This window comes from Danio rerio, chromosome 4 (genome assembly GCF_049306965.1).
Source record: "Danio rerio strain Tuebingen ecotype United States chromosome 4, GRCz12tu, whole genome shotgun sequence".
In the NCBI taxonomy this organism is placed as follows: Eukaryota; Metazoa; Chordata; class Actinopteri; order Cypriniformes; family Danionidae; genus Danio; species Danio rerio.
The window spans coordinates 68,882,987-68,901,494 of NC_133179.1; the positions used below are offsets into that span (position 1 = coordinate 68,882,987).

An 18,508-nucleotide genomic window follows, 5' to 3' on the forward strand; every position below is an offset into this window, starting at 1 on the left:
TGGCTAATTATGCCAGTTCCCGCCTTTGATTTTTTACCATATTGGGTAATTTGTTTAATTTCAACAAGCATGAGCACCCTTCAAGGCCACAGATGACCCCATTGGGGTTCAGGGGTCACTACCCTGCAGTCTAAGGCCATGTGACGTCGAGAGGACTGCTGGGGGCCACAGGGTGGGGACAGAGAAGATCCATCAGGTTCCTTTTCGCAGGGGCCATGCTAATCTTCTCTGTATCGATCCAATTTTAGTATATGTGCCACCGTAGCGAGCACGGATGAGTGGACAGGCTCAGGGCATATGTACGCCTCGAGTCCCAGCAATGTTCCTCCAAGGTGGTGGGACCTGGAGAGCCATGTTCCCACTTGTATGCCGTGCACTACAGAGCTTTGGCCCTGTCAGTGCTAGGCACACTGATTGATGCAGTAGGTCACCAAGTTTATGGACAGGGGGAAATTAGAGTGTCAGGATAGCCTATGGCAAAGTCCCAGTAAAGCAAGGGCTTTGGAAGTGCATTGGTTGCACAACAAAGCAAACGATCAAAGCATCCCACATTCGTTTTCACCATGCATGTAGACTTTCCAGTTGACCCAGCAGCACCTCCCACGATTTGCTAAACCCATCCTCATGCACCATTTGGAATCGTGAAAAGCCTTTTGTCTTTTTTCATTTCTGTACTTTTACCCACGCACTAAAACAGCAATATGGAGCGCTTCACGGATTTGCGTCATCCTTTCGCAGGGGCCATGCTAATCTTCTCTGTATCGATCCAATTTTAGTATATGTGCCACCGTAGCGAGCACAGACCAGTGGTCAGGCTCAGGGCATATGTACGCCTCGAGTCCCAGCAATGTTCCTTCAAGGTGGTGGGACCCGAAGAGCCATGTTCCCACTTATATACCGTGCACTACAGAGCTTTGGCCCTGTCAGTGCTAGGCACACTGATTGATGCAGTAGGTCACCAAGTTTATGGACGGGGGGAAATTAGAGTGTCACGATAGCCTATGGCAATCCCACTAAAGCAAGGGCTTTGGAAGTGCATTAGCACAACAAAACAAATGATCAAAGCATCCCACATTCGTTTTCACCATGCATGTAGACTTTCCAGTTGACCCAGCAGCACCTCCCACGATTTGCTAAACCCATCCTCATGCACCATTTGGAATCGTGAAAAGCCTTTTGTCTTTTTTCATTTCTATACTTTTACCCACGCACTAAAAAAGCAATATGGAGCGCTTCACGGTTTTGCGTGTCATCCTTTCGCAGGGGCCATGCTAATCTTCTCTGTATCGATCCAATTTTAGTATATGTGCCACCGTAGCGAGCACAGATCAGCAGTCAGGCTCAGGGCATATGTACGCCTCGAGTCCCAGCAATGTTCCTCCAAGGTGGTGGGACCTGGAGAGCCATGTTCCCACTTGTATGCCGTGCACTACAGAGCTTTGGCCCTGTCAGTGCTAGGCACACTGATTGATGCAGTAGGTCACCAAGTTTATGGACAGGGGGAAATTAGAGTGTCAGGATAGCCTATGGCAAAGTCCCAGTAAAGCAAGGGCTTTGGAAGTGCATTGGTTGCACAACAAAGCAAACGATCAAAGCATCCCACATTCGTTTTCACCATGCATGTAGACTTTCCAGTTGACCCAGCAGCACCTCCCACGATTTGCTAAACCCATCCTCATGCACCATTTGGAATCGTGAAAAGCCTTTTGTCTTTTTTCATTTCTGTACTTTTACCCACGCACTAAAACAGCAATATGGAGCGCTTCACGGATTTGCGTGTCATCCTATCGCAGGGGCCATGCTAATCTTCTCTGTATCGATCCAATTTTAGTATATGTGCCACCGTAGCGAGCACAGAGCAGCAGTCAGGCTCAGGGCATATGTATGCCTCGAGTCCCAGCAATGTTCCTTCAAGGTGGTGGGACCCGAAGAGCCATGTTCCCACTTGTATGCCGTGCACTACAGAGCTTTGGCCCTGTCAGTGCTAGGCACACTGATTGATGCAGTAGGTCACCAAGTTTATGGACAGGGGGAAATTAGAGTGTCAGGATAGCCTATGGCAAAGTCCCACTAAAGCAAGGGCTTTGGAAGTGCATTAGCACAACAAAACAAACGATCAAAGCATCCCACATTCGTTTTCACCATGCATGTAGACTTTCCAGTTGACCCAGCAGCACCTCCCACGATTTGCTAAACCCATCGTCATGCACCATTTGGAAACGTGAAAAGCCTTTTGTCTTTTTTTATTTCTGTACTTTTACCCACGCACTAAAAAAGCAATATGAAGCGCTTCACGGATTTGCGTGTCATCCTTTCGCAGGGGCCATGCTAATCTTCTCTGTATCGATCCAATTTTAGTATATGTGCCACCGTAGCGAGCACAGATCAGCTGTCAGGCTCAGGGCATATGTACGCCTCGAGTCCCAGCAATGTTCCTCCAAGGTGGTGGGACCTGGAGAGCCATGTTCCCACTTGTATGCCGTGCACTACAGAGCTTTGGCCCTGTCAGTGCTAGGCACACTGATTGATGCAGTAGGTCACCAAGTTTATGGACAGGGGGAAATTAGAGTGTCAGGATAGCCTATGGCAAAGTCCCAGTAAAGCAAGGGCTTTGGAAGTGCATTGGTTGCACAACAAAGCAAACGATCAAAGCATCCCACATTCGTTTTCACCATGCATGTAGACTTTCCAGTTGACCCAGCAGCACCTCCCACGATTTGCTAAACCCATCCTCATGCACCATTTGGAATCGTGAAAAGCCTTTTGTCTTTTTCATTTCTGTACTTTTACCCACGCACTAAAACAGCAATATGGAGCGCTTCACGGATTTGCGTGTCATCCTTTCGCAGGGGCCATGCTAATCTTCTCTGTATCGATCCAATTTTAGTATATGTGCCACCGTAGCGAGCACAGACCAGTGGTCAGGCTCAGGGCATATGTACGCCTCGAGTCCCAGCAATGTTCCTTCAAGGTGGTGGGAACCGGAGAGCCATGTTCCCACTTGTATGCCGTGCACTACAGAGCTTTGGCCCTGTCAGTGCTAGGCACACTGATTGATGCAGTAGGTCACCAAGTTTATGGACGGGGGGGGGGAATTAGAGTGTCACGATAGCCTATGGCAATCCCACTAAAGCAAGGGCTTTGGAAGTGCATTAGCACAACAAAACAAATGATCAAAGCATCCCACATTCGTTTTCACCATGCATGTAGACTTTCCAGTTGACCCAGCAGCACCTCCCACGATTTGCTAAACCCATCGTCATGCACCATTTGGAAACGTGAAAAGCCTTTTGTCTTTTTTCATTTCTGTACTTTTACCCACGCACTAAAAAAGCAATTTGGAGCGCTTCACGGATTTGCGTGTCATCCTTTCGCAGGGGCCATGCTAATCTTCTCTGTATCGATCCAATTTTAGTATATGTGCCACCGTAGCGAGCACAGATCAGCAGTCAGGCTCAGGGCATATGTACGCCTCGAGTCCCAGCAATGTTCCTCCAAGGTGGTGGGACCTGGAGAGCCATGTTCCCACTTGTATGCCGTGCACTACAGAGCTTTGGCCCTGTCAGTGCTAGGCACACTGATTGATGCAGTAGGTCACCAAGTTTATGGACAGGGGGAAATTAGAGTGTCAGGATAGCCTATGGCAAAGTCCCAGTAAAGCAAGGGCTTTGGAAGTGCATTGGTTGCACAACAAAGCAAACGATCAAAGCATCCCACATTCGTTTTCACCATGCATGTAGACTTTCCAGTTGACCCAGCAGCACCTCCCACGATTTGCTAAACCCATCCTCATGCACCATTTGGAATCGTGAAAAGCCTTTTGTCTTTTTTCATTTCTGTACTTTTACCCATGCACTAGAACAGCAATATGGAGCGCTTCACGGATTTGCGTGTCATCCTTTCGCAGGGGCCATGCTAATCTTCTCTGTATTGATCCAATTTTAGTATATGTGCCACCGTAGCGAGCACAGACCAGTGGTCAGGCTCAGGGCATATGTATGCCTCGAGTCCCAGCAATGTTCCTCCAGGGTGGTGGGCACCGGAGAGCCATGTTCCCACTTGTATGCCGTGCACTACAGAGCTTTGGCCCTGTCAGTGCTAGGCACACTGATTGATGCAGTAGGTCACCAAGTTTATGGACAGGGGGAAATTAGAGTGTCAGGATAGCCTATGGCAAAGTCCCACTAAAGCAAGGGCTTTGGAAGTGCATTGGTTGCACAACAAAACAAACGATCAAAGCATCCCACATTCGTTTTCACCATGCATGTAGACTTTCCAGTTGACCCAGTAGCACCTCCCACGATTTGCTAAACCCATCCTCATGCACCATTTGGAATCGTGAAAAGCCTTTTGTCTTTTTTCATTTCTGTACTTTTACCCACGCACTAAAACAGCAATATGGAGCGCTTCACGGATTTGCGTGTCATCCTTTCGCAGGGGCCATGCTAATATTCTCTGTATCGATCCAAGTATATGTTTTTTTTTTTTTCAAAACATCAGTTCAGAAGCATATAAAAATATCATTTACAAACATTCCTTATGACATTATGTTGGTTTCAAAACAGGAAAACAACAAGCATAATCATTCTGGCAAATCTATTTTCAAACCATCTAGTGAGTACGTAATATAAGGAGTATTCAACATAAACGTTTTGTAAAATTCAGTCTCTTTTTCTTCCATTCTAAAATATTGTTCCACAGTTTTAATATAGTTTTCCAGTTTCTTTTATACATTGTCCATAACTCCATTTTAGCATGTTTATTTTTAACAATGTTTCTCCTTTCTCAAATTACAGTTCTTGCAACTGATAGAAACAAATTGGCAATTCTTGTTTTACTTCCATTAAAACTAGGGATGCACGATATATCGGCGCCCATATCGTTATTGTCCGATAAATGCTATTTTTAAGATTATCGTTATCGATCCGATGTTGACACCTTGCAATTTCGAAATCATATCTTTTTTGCTTCAAGTATAGACTATTCAGTTCATAAGAGCAGTTCAATCTTTTATGAAGTTTGCTGTATAAAAATATAACAATTTAAAATATTTATTATTATCGGCCTATACATATCGGCTATCGGCCTCCAAGTCCGAAGAATTATCGGTTATCGGTATCGGCCAAAAAATCCATATCGGTGCATTCCTAATTAAAACCAAATAAAAATATTTTATACCATTCTGTCTCCTCCTCAATCAGTTTTACTTTTCATCATTTGTTTAATACTTTCTTTTAACTTTGCCATAAATGTATTAAATTCAACACATTTTAAAAACAAATGCATAATACCTTCATTTTCCAGTCCACATATTTTGCATAATGCATTCTCACTGCTTCCAATTTGTGCCAGTTTTGTTACAGTGAAAATAACATTATGTCTGATGAAATAATCCAACGTTTCAATTTTTGCGTCTAAATATTTCCATTTTAAATTCTTCCAGATTCCCTCTTCGTCTATTTCCACAAATATTTTTTTCCAAAATTGTTCTGAAACTGGTCTTTTATGCACTTTGTTTCTGAAACAAATGTAGAAATTTTTGAGAACACATTCTTGAAAATCTTTCTCATTTTCCTTTAAAAACATTTTCACATTATTCCTTCATTCGAATCTATGATTTCAAAACTTTCTGGATCCACACCTACAAATGTTTCCATAATTTATCGTCCACCCAAACTAAATAATGAATTTCTAAATGACTTTGCTGCTTTTTAACACATATTACCACCCTCTCACCTAATATTATAGTTTTAGGAGATTTTAATATTCATGTGGATAATTTTAATAACTCCCTTACAAGAGATTTTATATCCTGTCTTGGGAGCTTTGGACTTCAACAGCATGTCAATGTTCCCACACACTCTAAAGGACACACCCTCGACCTCATCTGCTGCTCTGGTGTCTCACCCATTGACCTCTCTGCTGAGGAACTCCTTATAACGGATAATTTTCTCCTCTCATTTAATTTTGCACTCTCTCTTTCTTCCACCAAACCTCTCCGTACTATTTCCTTCCGTAACATAAAACATATTAATTTAGAATTCTTTTTTTGCTAGTATTAACTCTCTTCCTGAAATTACTAACCTTTCATCACCAAATGATTTAGTTTCTCATTACAACACTGGACTTCACTATAAGTCTCTGTAATAAAGTTCACGGCCCTTTGGCCGCCTGGAAGAAGGAGGCGGAGAACCGACGTAGTTTAAAAATATTTATTAATAACAGGGACGGCAGCTCCTCACGGAGACAATGGGGGGGTTGGCGCCACAGCCCCTGCGAGACCTATATGAGATGGGCCGAGAGAACAGGAGATGAAAAAAAAGGAAAGACAGAGTACACCAGGAAAGGGGAGAGAGGAAAATGAAAAAAAAAATTGGGGTTCGGTTCTCCAGACACGCTGCCACTCGGTCCTCCACCAGCTGAGAGATGCGATGACGTGCTGGGAGCCCTGTGGAGGAATCTATCCTCCCGTCTGTCTTCTGGCGTCCGGCGGCGGTTCTCCTGGCTGGCTGGCGGCATCTCTGGTCTCCTGTTCCGCTTCCGTGGATGGATGCAGGCTCTGGCATCATGGTGGATCGCGGCAACTCCCCCGGGTTCTGTGGGATGGCTCCCTTCAGCACTTTCCCCTTCGGTGGTGAGCCCTGCGTCTCCTGCTCCTCCCCATGCTGGGAGACGGCAGCAGGCAGATCCTTTCCTCGCCAGCCTCAGGCCGCCCCGGCACTCTGGGCAGACGAACAGGTTTCTCCCCCACTCAGGTTAACTCCCAAACACTCGCCCCTCTCTCAGCGGCAAGGGCATCTGGACAACGCGTCCCTCCTTCTCCCGGGCTTCGGCACCACTGTAATAAAGTTCATGGCCCTTTGGCCGCCAGAAAGAAGGAGGCGGAGAACCAACGCAGTTTTAAAATATTTATTAATAACAGGGACGGCAGTCTCCGTGTCTAAACCAAAACGAACGGACGGCAGCTCCTCACGAAGACTGCCGTCAAACTGAAAGCAAAAGTAAAATATGTCCGGGCCCGGTCCTCTCTCGGCTTCCTCTGCCATAGTTCCTCCTTTTATGGTCCAGAGCTCCTTCCGTGGGATCCGAGGCAGGTGCGCACCGCAGGTGTATCCACTTACGCGGTGGCCTTACTCCGTTCCCACGGCTCTCGGCCACGCCCCCTCGCCACAGTCTCATATGGATTTTTTGAACATCTGACAGAAATAAAGTCAATCAGGTAAGCAATGAGCGTAGCTGCTGCTGCTTCTCTTCTGTTTCTGCATATTAACAGCAGGTGTTCATCATCAGTCCTCAATCATCACTTAATTAAACTCATCATCGGCTCATTAACTTTACTCTGCTGCTGAGTAAATTTTGCTCAATTTAGAGAGGGACCAAATGTTCTCTGAACTGAGTAAATTTTACTCTGATGATTTTACTGTGTACAGGTATGGATCATATGTTTTGTCCCAGCTAAGATCTTAAAATGTTCTTTACTTCTCATAGTAATAACTAATGATAATAATTGTCATGGTCACATATATTGCTGTATATGAAGGGATATTTATTTATTAGCATGATGGTTGCTATATTTTAATGAAACAACTGTTTACTATGTGAATGGAGCTATCAAACCGACACGAGCGTTGAAAATAATACATAAGCTAAACTTTTTCAGGTTTTGTGCAGCCATATATACATATAAGTAATATCACAGTATAAAAATAACCTACAACACGAAATCTCTAGGACAGGTGAACTTTCTGACGACACAGCGTCACCAGCACAGACCAAACACTGCACAAAGAATGAGATATTTAAAACATGATGTGACCTTAGCATTAATGTAACAATAAAAATAACTTACCGCACAAAATCTCTGTAATGGATGAACGTCTGACAGCGCAGCGTCAGGCACACAGACAAAATACTGCACACACAGTGAAATATTTTAAATGTGATGTGAGCAAAACATAATGTTTATCAGAACAGGATAAAAATAACCTACCGCTCTAAATCACTATGACAGGTGTACTTGCTGACAGCGCAGCCTCACGAACAAAGACAAAATGCTGCACAAAGAGTGAAAAACTTCGAACGTGATGTAACCAGAACATATTGTGCATCAATATAACAGTATAAAAATAACTTACCACACGAAATCTCAACAACAGGTGTACTTTCTGAAGGCGCAGCCTCACGAATACTGCTCAAAAAGTGAGATATTTCAAACATGTCGTGAACAAAACATACTGTGCATCAATATAACAGTATAAAAATAACTTTCCACACAAAATCACTTTAACATACGAATTAATCTCGACAGCAGATGAACTTTCTGACCCGATAAATTGAGCATTCAGAGCAAGAGAAACTTTGGAAAATCCTCAGCGCTGATTGGCCCTGATTTTAAACTTTAGACAATGCATCCCTCCGATTAGCCCAGGGTCTAAGCAAACTGTAGACAATCGCGGCTTCTCGTTGGACGAGAGTCTACAGTCTACAGTTACCATTGCACGTTCCCTGGGCAGATGTCTGCGAACTCCCCAAATGTGGGAATCTCGACTGCATAATTTCTGGTAGTGGGGGACTGCGTTCGCGCTCTCCCCTGAGCACAGTGGTTCAAGACAGAGTTCAGGCGGTAGCGTCGGGCCCGGCTGGAGCGGCGCTTCCCTCTCTTCCTCGTCCTTTGCCAAGCCTCTTTTGCTCCAGTAGAGCTGCGCGCGCCTGTGGAAGGCCTGCCCACCCGTCGCTGGAAGAGTCTGTTCTGACGCCGAAAACTACTCGAGAGGTCCCCCCTCAAAGCGGTTTGACCAGGTGAAGGAACACGCAAAGAGAGCCCCCGGTGGCTTTTGTCCGCCAAGCGAGTGTGCCCTGTGGAATGTCAGGATTTTATTTGCCGGCCTGCCGCTGTTACTGATGGAACGAATGCAGACCGTGTGAAAGGTCATCATTTTATCTGCCATTAAGTAAGCGAACGCTTCTGCTCGGATCAGAGGTAACTTTGTTTCAAAAACTGCAATCTTTTGCAGACGTCTGTGGCGTTTTAGGCAGAGGGACGGTTCTAAACCAATCTGAACCAGAGGCAATTTCGCAGCCAGCCGTCGGTGGTTTCCCGTCCCAGGAATGTAAGGTGCTTGCAGCGAGAGGTTGTTTTGTTAGCGCTTCCGCTTTCGTCAGTGAAGTTCTTTTGCGGAACGTTTGTAGATCCCGTCGTGTTCTTCAAGCTATGTTGTTTGAGCACTGTGCTGATAGGCTGACGTAAGAAAACAGGACACAAAATATACAAGGCAAGAGTGCAAAGCACGGAGCTCTTGGCAAAGGCGGTCCGAACCGCAGCAAAGCAGGAGGTCGACATGTCCAAATAGACCAAATCAGAAACTAAGCAGAGAAAAACGACATCTGTAGAGAAAGAAAACAGATGGAGGAAAAGAAAGAAAGAACAGGAGGATCCCCTCCCCTCCCCCCATAGAGGGTCTGTTATCCCCAGATCGAGTGCGTCCAGTGGAATCCATGTGTTGGCAGCCCCAACTGATGACTAAACACAAAGCCAGCATCTGGAGGAAGCTCAAACTCTTCATGCGTTGCCACAGTTACTAGCGAGTGGTTTGCAGGCACAGGCACGTCTGCTGCAAGTACAGCGCCGTCAGGGGACAGGGGTTGCTGGCCCATTCCCCATGCTCGGTTGCTGGGCATCACCGCCCTGGAGTACGGCCGATAGAAAACGGCGGCTGCCATTTGCGCCACCCGGCAACTCATACCTACCTGGCAGGGGAGATACCATGATCAAGAAGGTGGTTCACCCAGGGTGAGGCTTGGCCATTGCACTCCGGCCACGCTGACCCCTGCGAATACCCCAAATGTTGGAATCTCGACGTCATAATTTCTGGTAGTGGGGGACTGCGTTCGCGCTCTCCCCTGAGTACAGTGGTTCAAGACAGAGTTCAGGCAGTAGCATTGGACCCGGCTGGAGCGGCGCTTCCCTCTCTTCCTCGTCCTTTGCCAAGCCTCTTTTGCTTCAGTAGAGCCGCGCGCGCCTGTGGAAGGCCTGCCCACCCGTCGCTAGAAGAGTCTGTTCTGACGCCGAAAACTACTCGAAAGGTCCCCCCTCAAAGCGGTTTGACCAGGTGAAGGAACACGCAAAGAGAGCCCCCGGTGGCTTTTGTCCGCCAAGCGAGTGTGCCCTGTGGAATGTCAGAATTTTATTTGCCGGCCGGCCGCTGTTACTGACAGAACGAATGTAGACTGTGTGAAAGGTCATCATTTTTTCTGCCATTGAGTAAGCGAACGCTTCTGCTCGGATCAGAGGTAACTTTGTTTCAAGAACTGCAATCTTTTGCAGACGTCTGTCGTTTAAGGTTTGCAGGGAATTTTTTCGTCAAATCCTCGTACAACGTCAAGTCATGACATTTGACAGATCCACGCCCTAGTATCATGGGTCATCCAGTGAGCAGAGAGCCATAAAACAAGGATAAAACAAGGATAAAACAAGGCGCACGCGTTGGTCAATCGAGCGGACAAAGCCAACTCGGCGTGACAAGCTCCCTGCAGGTATTAGGGCCAATTTACAATCCGGGCCCGACACAGCTGTACAGGTCCTTGCGAAATGTCCCCTTTCGTCACATTTGAAGCACCTGAATTCTGGGCGTTCCTTCATCACATTTTCTGAGCTCATGCATAGTCGACAGGTTTTTACCTGATTGGTGTGCATGACTCTAAAGTGCTGTGGCGCTTCCGCCGTCTCGATTTTGGTACTGTATGGTAAGGAGACCATCTCTTCCGGAAATCTGTTTTTTACAAACCTTGTTCCATCTTCTATGTTTGTGCCAGGATACAATCTTCTTTTAATTTTAGATATGGGGAAAACTCCCCATCTCTCTAGCTTGCTTAAAATTTCTTCATTTGCTAGGTAAACAGGCAGATGCTTGAACGAAACAACATAGTCTCCGTTTTGTAACCTCCGTACTTCAGATTTCACTCCTTTAATTGTCAATCCATTGTCTATTAAAATTTCGGTGTCATCTTCAGTCTCCATTGTTACTTCATACTCCCTTTGTTTGTTTGGGTCTCACCGCCAGCATTCTTCCTTCTCCAATCAGCTCCATGACTGCTTTGGTTATATCAAATCTTCTTGCATCTTTTACATTTTCTACTTCTACAGTTACTGTTGCTTCCTTTGTGCATACTCTTCTTTGTACCTCTTGCTTATCCTTACCTTTCTCACCTCTTCGTTGGCCGGGCTCTTCATTTTATTTATCTCTTTGTCTGTTGTCAAGTCCATTTTCTTTCCCTATCCGTCTATTATCCAGCCCATTTTCTTTATCCTTTCTTGCAAGTCCCTCCATTTCCATGTCGTTGCCGGGGAATCTGTCCATGATTAAAAATAAAACACACTACATAACCACCCTTCAGTCAGCAAAATGCTGCTGTTAGGTGGTTTTTAAAGACAAAAAGAAAACAAACAAACAAAAACACTCAAGGTCAATAAACAAAAAGGTAGACAAACAAAATGGGGAGAGCCTTTCTCTCCTTACTGCTGCCAACTCACTTCCTGTTTGCTCTATAGCCCCCTCAGGGTGGTGTGGCCGTAAGCAATGACAGCTGTCAAGTGTTGGCTATTGAAACTAGGCGCAGCCCCAGGAGGCGAGCACAGATTAGCTGCCTGCAGCGCCAATGAGCTGGACAGCCGGAGCTGGGCAAGCTGTGAAGCACCAGATTCCATGTCACGGTACTGCGGTGTGGCTCCCAGGAGACAGCTCCTGCCAAGCTTGCATGTCAGGATGGCCGAGCGGTCTAAGGCGCTGCGTTCAGGTCGCAGTCTCCCCTGGAGGCGTGGGTTCGAATCCCACTTCTGACAAACCGAGCCTGCGGCAGTGTGCTCAGGCTGAATTCTTTAACTCTCTGCCCCCATGTCCGAATGATACAGTAACACTGACAAAGTGCCGCATCACGCGGGCTTTAATGCAAGTGCACTGAAAGGGGATCAAAAGAATTGTCCTGGGATGGTGTTGCTTTTTAAGGTTTGCAGGGCATTTTTTTCGTCAAATCCTCGTACAACGTCAAGTCATGACATTTGACAGATCCATGCCCTTGTATCGTGGATCATCCAGTGAGCAGAGAGCCAATTGAGAATGTGCGTAAAAGCAAATCTGAATGTTTCCGCCCAGTTGCTAACAGGAGACCCTCCGCTTGTAAAGCCATCGTGATAACCACAGGAGCCTCCGGTTAGGGTGAGAGCACTGTCTTGTGGTGCCAGCGCAGAGAGACGGAAAGTCACTTTCCACAATGTTTTCATTCAATGTTCTACGCTGGTGGAATCACCTTCCCATTCCCACTCGGATTACGGATACACCGGTGTCCTTCAAACGACAGCTAACACCCATCTCTTCAGAGTACACCCGAACCCCGGTGAATATCCCTCTCTCTAAAGAAAACGAAACTCCTACTCCAGCACTAAATTCTCTGAGCACAAACAAATTACTTGGAATAAATAGCCCTTTTTCGTATGCATTGCCTCGTCTTGTTGAATACCTCCACTATTGTATGTCGCTTTGGACAGAAGTGTCCGCTAATTGTATGCTTCCGCCCAGTTTCGAACAGGAGACCTTTAGCGTGTAATGCAAACATGATAAACACTACACTACGGAAACCAATAGGCCAGTGCTGCTTCAAGTATTTATAGTCTTTTTTTATAGAGCTGTCTTGAACGGTCTGCACCGTGAAGGGCCAGCAAACGCACTGGCCACCTGCTCATGCACAACACAAAGCTAAAAGAAATCAGATTCTACGCAAGTTTGCGACACCGCGAGGGGCTGTAAACACTGAGCTGAATTCAAACTTCTAGCCTCACACCGCTCTGCAGAAAAAATGTTTTCAGTGAACGTCAGTACTCAACAGAAGCCTGATTTGACAATTGTCATAAAAGCCAGAGGTTGTTTCCGCCCAGTTTCGAACTGGGGACCTTTCGCGTGTGAGGCGAACGTGATAACCACTACACTACGGAAACCTTCAGGCAGATCGAGCTGATAACCCTTTTTGATTGGGTGCCTGTCGACGATCATTGCTGGTGCGGCAGTGTATGCTATTATTTTCTCGCCAAAAGAAGAGCACTGTTTCTGCTCGGTTTCGAACCGAGGACCTTTCGCGTGTTAGGCGAACGTGATGACCACTACACTACAGAAACCCCACAAGTGCTTTCACCAGCGAAGTTAGGCCTGCAAGGATAAAACAAGGCGTACGCGTTGGTCAATCGAGCGGACAAAGCCAACTCGGCGTGACAAGCTCCCTGCAGGTATTAGGGCCAATTTACAATCCGGGCCCGACACAGCTGTACAGGTCCTTGCGAAATGTCCCCTTTCGTCACATTTGAAGCACCTGAATTCTGGGCGTTCCTTCATCACATTTTCTGAGCTCATGCATAGTCGACAGGTTTTTACCTGATTGGTGTGCATGACTCTAAAGTGCTGTGGCGCTTCCGCCGTCTCGATTTTGGTACTGTATGGTAAGGAGACCATCTCTTCCGGAAATCTGTTTTTTACAAACCTTGTTCCATCTTCTATGTTTGTGCCAGGATACAATCTTCTTTTAATTTTAGATATGGGGAAAACTCCCCATCTCTCTAGCTTGCTTAAAATTTCTTCATTTGCTAGGTAAACAGGCAGATGCTTGAACGAAACAACATAGTCTCCGTTTTGTAACCTCCGTACTTCAGATTTCACTCCTTTAATTGTCAATCCATTGTCTATTAAAATTTCGGTGTCATCTTCAGTCTCCATTGTTACTTCATACTCCCTTTGTTTGTTTGGGTCTCACCGCCAGCATTCTTCCTTCTCCAATCAGCTCCGTGACTGCTTTGGTTATATCAAATCTTCTTGCATCTTTTACATTTTCTACTTCTACAGTTACTGTTGCTTCCTTTGTGCATACTCTTCTTTGTACCTCTTGCTTATCCTTACCTTTCTCACCTCTTCGTTGGCCGGGCTCTTCATTTTATTTATCTCTTTGTCTGTTGTCAAGTCCATTTTCTTTCCCTCTCCGTCTATTATCCAGCCCATTTTCTTTATCCTTTCTTGCAAGTCCCTCCATTTCCATGTAGTTGCCGGGGAATCTGTCCATGATTAAAAATAAAACACACTACATAACCACCCTTCAGTCAGCAAAATGCTGCTGTTAGGTGGTTTTTAAAGACAAAAAGAAAACAAACAAACAAAAACACTCAAGGTCAATAAACAAAAAGGTAGACAAACAAAATGGGGAGAGCCTTTCTCTCCTTACTGCTGCCAACTCACTTCCTGTTTGCTCTATAGCCCCCTCAGGGTGGTGTGGCCGTAAGCAATGACAGCTGTCAAGTGTTGGCTATTGAAACTAGGCGCAGCCCCAGGAGGCGAGCACAGATTAGCTGCCTGCAGCGCCAATGAGCTGGACAGCCGGAGCTGGGCAAGCTGTGAAGCACCAGATTCCATGTCACGGTACTGCGGTGTGGCTCCCAGGAGACAGCTCCTGCCAAGCTTGCATGTCAGGATGGCCGAGCGGTCTAAGGCGCTGCGTTCAGGTCGCAGTCTCCCCTGGAGGCGTGGGTTCGAATCCCACTTCTGACAAACCGAGCCTGCGGCAGTGCGCTCAGGCTGAATTCTTTAACTCTCTGCCCCCATGTCCGAATGATACAGTAACACTGACAAAGTGCCGCATCACGCGGGCTTTAATGCAAGTGCACTGAAAGGGGATCAAAAGAATTGTCCTGGGATGGTGTTGCTTTTTAAGGTTTGCAGGGCATTTTTTTCGTCAAATCCTCGTACAACGTCAAGTCATGACATTTGACAGATCCATGCCCTTGTATCGTGGATCATCCAGTGAGCAGAGAGCCAATTGAGAATGTGCGTAAAAGCAAATCTGAATGTTTCCGCCCAGTTGCTAACAGGAGACCCTCCGCTTGTAAAGCCATCGTGATAACCACAGGAGCCTCCGGTTAGGGTGAGAGCACTGTCTTGTGGTGCCAGCGCAGAGAGACGGAAAGTCACTTTCCACAATGTTTTCATTCAATGTTCTACGCTGGTGGAATCACCTTCCCATTCCCACTCGGATTACGGATACACCGGTGTCCTTCAAACGACAGCTAACACCCATCTCTTCAGAGTACACCCGAACCCCGGTGAATATCCCTCTCTCTAAAGAAAACGAAACTCCTACTCCAGCACTAAATTCTCTGAGCACAAACAAATTACTTGGAATAAATAGCCCTTTTTCGTATGCATTGCCTCGTCTTGTTGAATACCTCCACTATTGTATGTCGCTTTGGACAGAAGTGTCCGCTAATTGTATGCTTCCGCCCAGTTTCGAACAGGAGACCTTTAGCGTGTAATGCAAACATGATAAACACTACACTACGGAAACCAATAGGCCAGTGCTGCTTCAAGTATTTATAGTCTTTTTTTATAGAGCTGTCTTGAACGGTCTGCACCGTGAAGGGCCAGCAAACGCACTGGCCACCTGCTCATGCACAACACAAAGCTAAAAGAAATCAGATTCTACGCAAGTTTGCGACACCGCGAGGGGCTGTAAACACTGAGCTGAATTCAAACTTCTAGCCTCACACCGCTCTGCAGAAAAAATGTTTTCAGTGAACGTCAGTACTCAACAGAAGCCTGATTTGACAATTGTCATAAAAGCCAGAGGTTGTTTCCGCCCAGTTTCGAACTGGGGACCTTTCGTGTGTGAGGCGAACGTGATAACCACTACACTACGGAAACCTTCAGGCAGATCGAGCTGATAACCCTTTTTGATTGGGTGCCTGTCGACGATCATTGCTGGTGCGGCAGTGTATGCTATTATTTTCTCGCCAAAAGAAGAGCACTGTTTCTGCTCGGTTTCGAACCGAGGACCTTTCGCGTGTTAGGCGAACGTGATGACCACTACACTACAAAAACCCCACAAGTGCTTTCACCAGCGAAGTTAGGCCTGCAAGGATAAAACAAGGCGTACGCGTTGGTCAATCGAGCGGACAAAGCCAACTCGGCGTGACAAGCTCCCTGCAGGTATTAGGGCCAATTTACAATCCGGGCCCGACACAGCTGTACAGGTCCTTGCGAAATGTCCCCTTTCGTCACATTTGAAGCACCTGAATTCTGGGCGTTCCTTCATCACATTTTCTGAGCTCATGCATAGTCGACAGGTTTTTACCTGATTGGTGTGCATGACTCTAAAGTGCTGTGGCGCTTCCGCCGTCTCGATTTTGGTACTGTATGGTAAGGAGACCATCTCTTCCGGAAATCTGTTTTTTACAAACCTTGTTCCATCTTCTATGTTTGTGCCAGGATACAATCTTCTTTTAATTTTAGATATGGGGAAAACTCCCCATCTCTCTAGCTTGCTTAAAATTTCTTCATTTGCTAGGTAAACAGGCAGATGCTTGAACGAAACAACATAGTCTCCGTTTTGTAACCTCCGTACTTCAGATTTCACTCCTTTAATTGTCAATCCATTGTCTATTAAAATTTCAGTGTCATCTTCAGTCTCCATTGTTACTTCATACTCCCTTTGTTTGTTTGGGTCTCACCGCCAGCATTCTTCCTTCTCCAATCAGCTCCGTGACTGCTTTGGTTATATCAAATCTTCTTGCATCTTTTACATTTTCTACTTCTACAGTTACTGTTGCTTCCTTTGTGCATACTCTTCTTTGTACCTCTTGCTTATCCTTACCTTTCTCACCTCTTCGTTGGCCGGGCTCTTCATTTTATTTATCTCTTTGTCTGTTGTCAAGTCCATTTTCTTTCCCTCTCCGTCTATTATCCAGCCCATTTTCTTTATCCTTTCTTGCAAGTCCCTCCATTTCCATGTCGTTGCCGGGGAATCTGTCCATGATTAAAAATAAAACACACTACATAACCACCCTTCAGTCAGCAAAATGCTGCTGTTAGGTGGTTTTTAAAGACAAAAAGAAAACAAACAAACAAAAACACTCAAGGTCAATAAACAAAAAGGTAGACAAACAAAATGGGGAGAGCCTTTCTCTCCTTACTGCTGCCAACTCACTTCCTGTTTGCTCTATAGCCCCCTCAGGGTGGTGTGGCCGTAAGCAATGACAGCTGTCAAGTGTTGGCTATTGAAACTAGGCGCAGCCCCAGGAGGCGAGCACAGATTAGCTGCCTGCAGCGCCAATGAGCTGGACAGCCGGAGCTGGGCAAGCTGTGAAGCACCAGATTCCATGTCACGGTACTGCGGTGTGGCTCCCAGGAGACAGCTCCTGCCAAGCTTGCATGTCAGGATGGCCGAGCGGTCTAAGGCGCTGCGTTCAGGTCGCAGTCTCCCCTGGAGGCGTGGGTTCGAATCCCACTTCTGACAAACCGAGCCTGCGGCAGTGCGCTCAGGCTGAATTCTTTAACTCTCTGCCCCCATGTCCGAATGATACAGTAACACTGACAAAGTGCCGCATCACGCGGGCTTTAATGCAAGTGCACTGAAAGGGGATCAAAAGAATTGTCCTGGGATGGTGTTGCTTTTTAAGGTTTGCAGGGCATTTTTTTCGTCAAATCCTCGTACAACGTCAAGTCATGACATTTGACAGATCCATGCCCTTGTATCGTGGATCATCCAGTGAGCAGAGAGCCAATTGAGAATGTGCGTAAAAGCAAATCTGAATGTTTCCGCCCAGTTGCTAACAGGAGACCCTCCGCTTGTAAAGCCATCGTGATAACCACAGGAGCCTCCGGTTAGGGTGAGAGCACTGTCTTGTGGTGCCAGCGCAGAGAGACGGAAAGTCACTTTCCACAATGTTTTCATTCAATGTTCTACGCTGGTGGAATCACCTTCCCATTCCCACTCGGATTACGGATACACCGGTGTCCTTCAAACGACAGCTAACACCCATCTCTTCAGAGTACACCCGAACCCCGGTGAATATCCCTCTCTCTAAAGAAAACGAAACTCCTACTCCAGCACTAAATTCTCTGAGCACAAACAAATTACTTGGAATAAATAGCCCTTTTTCGTATGCATTGCCTCGTCTTGTTGAATACCTCCACTATTGTATGTCGCTTTGGACAGAAGTGTCGGCTAATTGTATGCTTCCACCCAGTTTCGAACAGGAGACCTTTAGCGTGTAATGCAAACATGATAAACACTACACTACGGAAACCAATAGGCCAGTGCTGCTTCAAGTATTTATAGTCTTTTTTTATAGAGCTGTCTTGAACGGTCTGCACCGTGAAGGGCCAGCAAACGCACTGGCCACCTGCTCATGCACAACACAAAGCTAAAAGAAATCAGATTCTACGCAAGTTTGCGACACCGCGAGGGGCTGTAAACACTGAGCTGAATTCAAACTTCTAGCCTCACACCGCTCTGCAGAAAAAATGTTTTCAGTGAACGTCAGTACTCAACAGAAGCCTGATTTGACAATTGTCATAAAAGCCAGAGGTTGTTTCCGCCCAGTTTCGAACTGGGGACCTTTCGCGTGTGAGGCGAACGTGATAACCACTACACTACGGAAACCTTCAGGCCAATCGAGCTGATAACCCTTTTTGATTGGGTG

General features: G+C 46.2%; 1 protein-coding gene, 1 long non-coding RNA gene, 17 other non-coding genes and 1 pseudogene across 19 annotated transcripts in view; 5 read left to right on the plus strand and 15 right to left on the minus strand.

Annotated features, from left to right (window-relative positions):
- LOC108183347 (uncharacterized) overlaps nucleotides 1–18,508 on the plus strand; it is a 199,270-nt gene that overhangs the window by 44,953 nt on the left and 135,809 nt on the right. The window lies entirely within an intron of this gene.
- Nucleotides 199–272, minus strand: LOC137494694 (U6 spliceosomal RNA; annotated as a pseudogene).
- LOC137494960 (U6 spliceosomal RNA) lies at nucleotides 696–800 on the minus strand. The gene has a single exon (XR_011014904.2). It is a non-coding gene; the product is annotated as a U6 spliceosomal RNA (small nuclear RNA).
- Nucleotides 1,219–1,325, minus strand: LOC137489644 (U6 spliceosomal RNA). Its single transcript, XR_011009043.2, has one exon. It is a non-coding gene; the product is annotated as a U6 spliceosomal RNA (small nuclear RNA).
- LOC137495034 (U6 spliceosomal RNA) lies at nucleotides 1,749–1,855 on the minus strand. Its single transcript, XR_011014978.2, has one exon. It is a non-coding gene; the product is annotated as a U6 spliceosomal RNA (small nuclear RNA).
- LOC137494695 (U6 spliceosomal RNA) lies at nucleotides 2,276–2,382 on the minus strand. Its single transcript, XR_011014641.2, has one exon. It is a non-coding gene; the product is annotated as a U6 spliceosomal RNA (small nuclear RNA).
- LOC137494961 (U6 spliceosomal RNA) lies at nucleotides 2,805–2,911 on the minus strand. Its single transcript, XR_011014905.2, has one exon. It is a non-coding gene; the product is annotated as a U6 spliceosomal RNA (small nuclear RNA).
- LOC137489633 (U6 spliceosomal RNA) lies at nucleotides 3,333–3,439 on the minus strand. The gene has a single exon (XR_011009032.2). It is a non-coding gene; the product is annotated as a U6 spliceosomal RNA (small nuclear RNA).
- Nucleotides 3,863–3,969, minus strand: LOC137494545 (U6 spliceosomal RNA). The gene has a single exon (XR_011014491.2). It is a non-coding gene; the product is annotated as a U6 spliceosomal RNA (small nuclear RNA).
- LOC137495097 (U6 spliceosomal RNA) lies at nucleotides 4,393–4,495 on the minus strand. The gene has a single exon (XR_012403031.1). It is a non-coding gene; the product is annotated as a U6 spliceosomal RNA (small nuclear RNA).
- LOC110438557 (uncharacterized) lies at nucleotides 6,898–8,216 on the minus strand. The gene is made up of 4 exons (XR_012402802.1): nucleotides 8,136–8,216; nucleotides 7,991–8,054; nucleotides 7,850–7,912; nucleotides 6,898–7,196 (listed from the first exon to the last, which is right to left on the minus strand). It is a non-coding gene; the product is annotated as an uncharacterized lncRNA (long non-coding RNA).
- On the plus strand, nucleotides 9,740–9,903 carry LOC137494463 (U1 spliceosomal RNA). The gene has a single exon (XR_011014421.2). It is a non-coding gene; the product is annotated as a U1 spliceosomal RNA (small nuclear RNA).
- trnal-cag (transfer RNA leucine (anticodon CAG)) lies at nucleotides 11,757–11,839 on the plus strand. The gene has a single exon. It is a non-coding gene; the product is annotated as a tRNA-Leu (tRNA).
- On the minus strand, nucleotides 12,916–12,988 carry trnav-cac (transfer RNA valine (anticodon CAC)). The gene has a single exon. It is a non-coding gene; the product is annotated as a tRNA-Val (tRNA).
- On the minus strand, nucleotides 13,093–13,165 carry trnav-aac (transfer RNA valine (anticodon AAC)). The gene has a single exon. It is a non-coding gene; the product is annotated as a tRNA-Val (tRNA).
- trnal-cag (transfer RNA leucine (anticodon CAG)) lies at nucleotides 14,497–14,579 on the plus strand. Its single transcript has one exon. It is a non-coding gene; the product is annotated as a tRNA-Leu (tRNA).
- On the minus strand, nucleotides 15,656–15,728 carry trnav-cac (transfer RNA valine (anticodon CAC)). The gene has a single exon. It is a non-coding gene; the product is annotated as a tRNA-Val (tRNA).
- Nucleotides 15,833–15,905, minus strand: trnav-aac (transfer RNA valine (anticodon AAC)). Its single transcript has one exon. It is a non-coding gene; the product is annotated as a tRNA-Val (tRNA).
- trnal-cag (transfer RNA leucine (anticodon CAG)) lies at nucleotides 17,237–17,319 on the plus strand. The gene has a single exon. It is a non-coding gene; the product is annotated as a tRNA-Leu (tRNA).
- trnav-cac (transfer RNA valine (anticodon CAC)) lies at nucleotides 18,396–18,468 on the minus strand. The gene has a single exon. It is a non-coding gene; the product is annotated as a tRNA-Val (tRNA).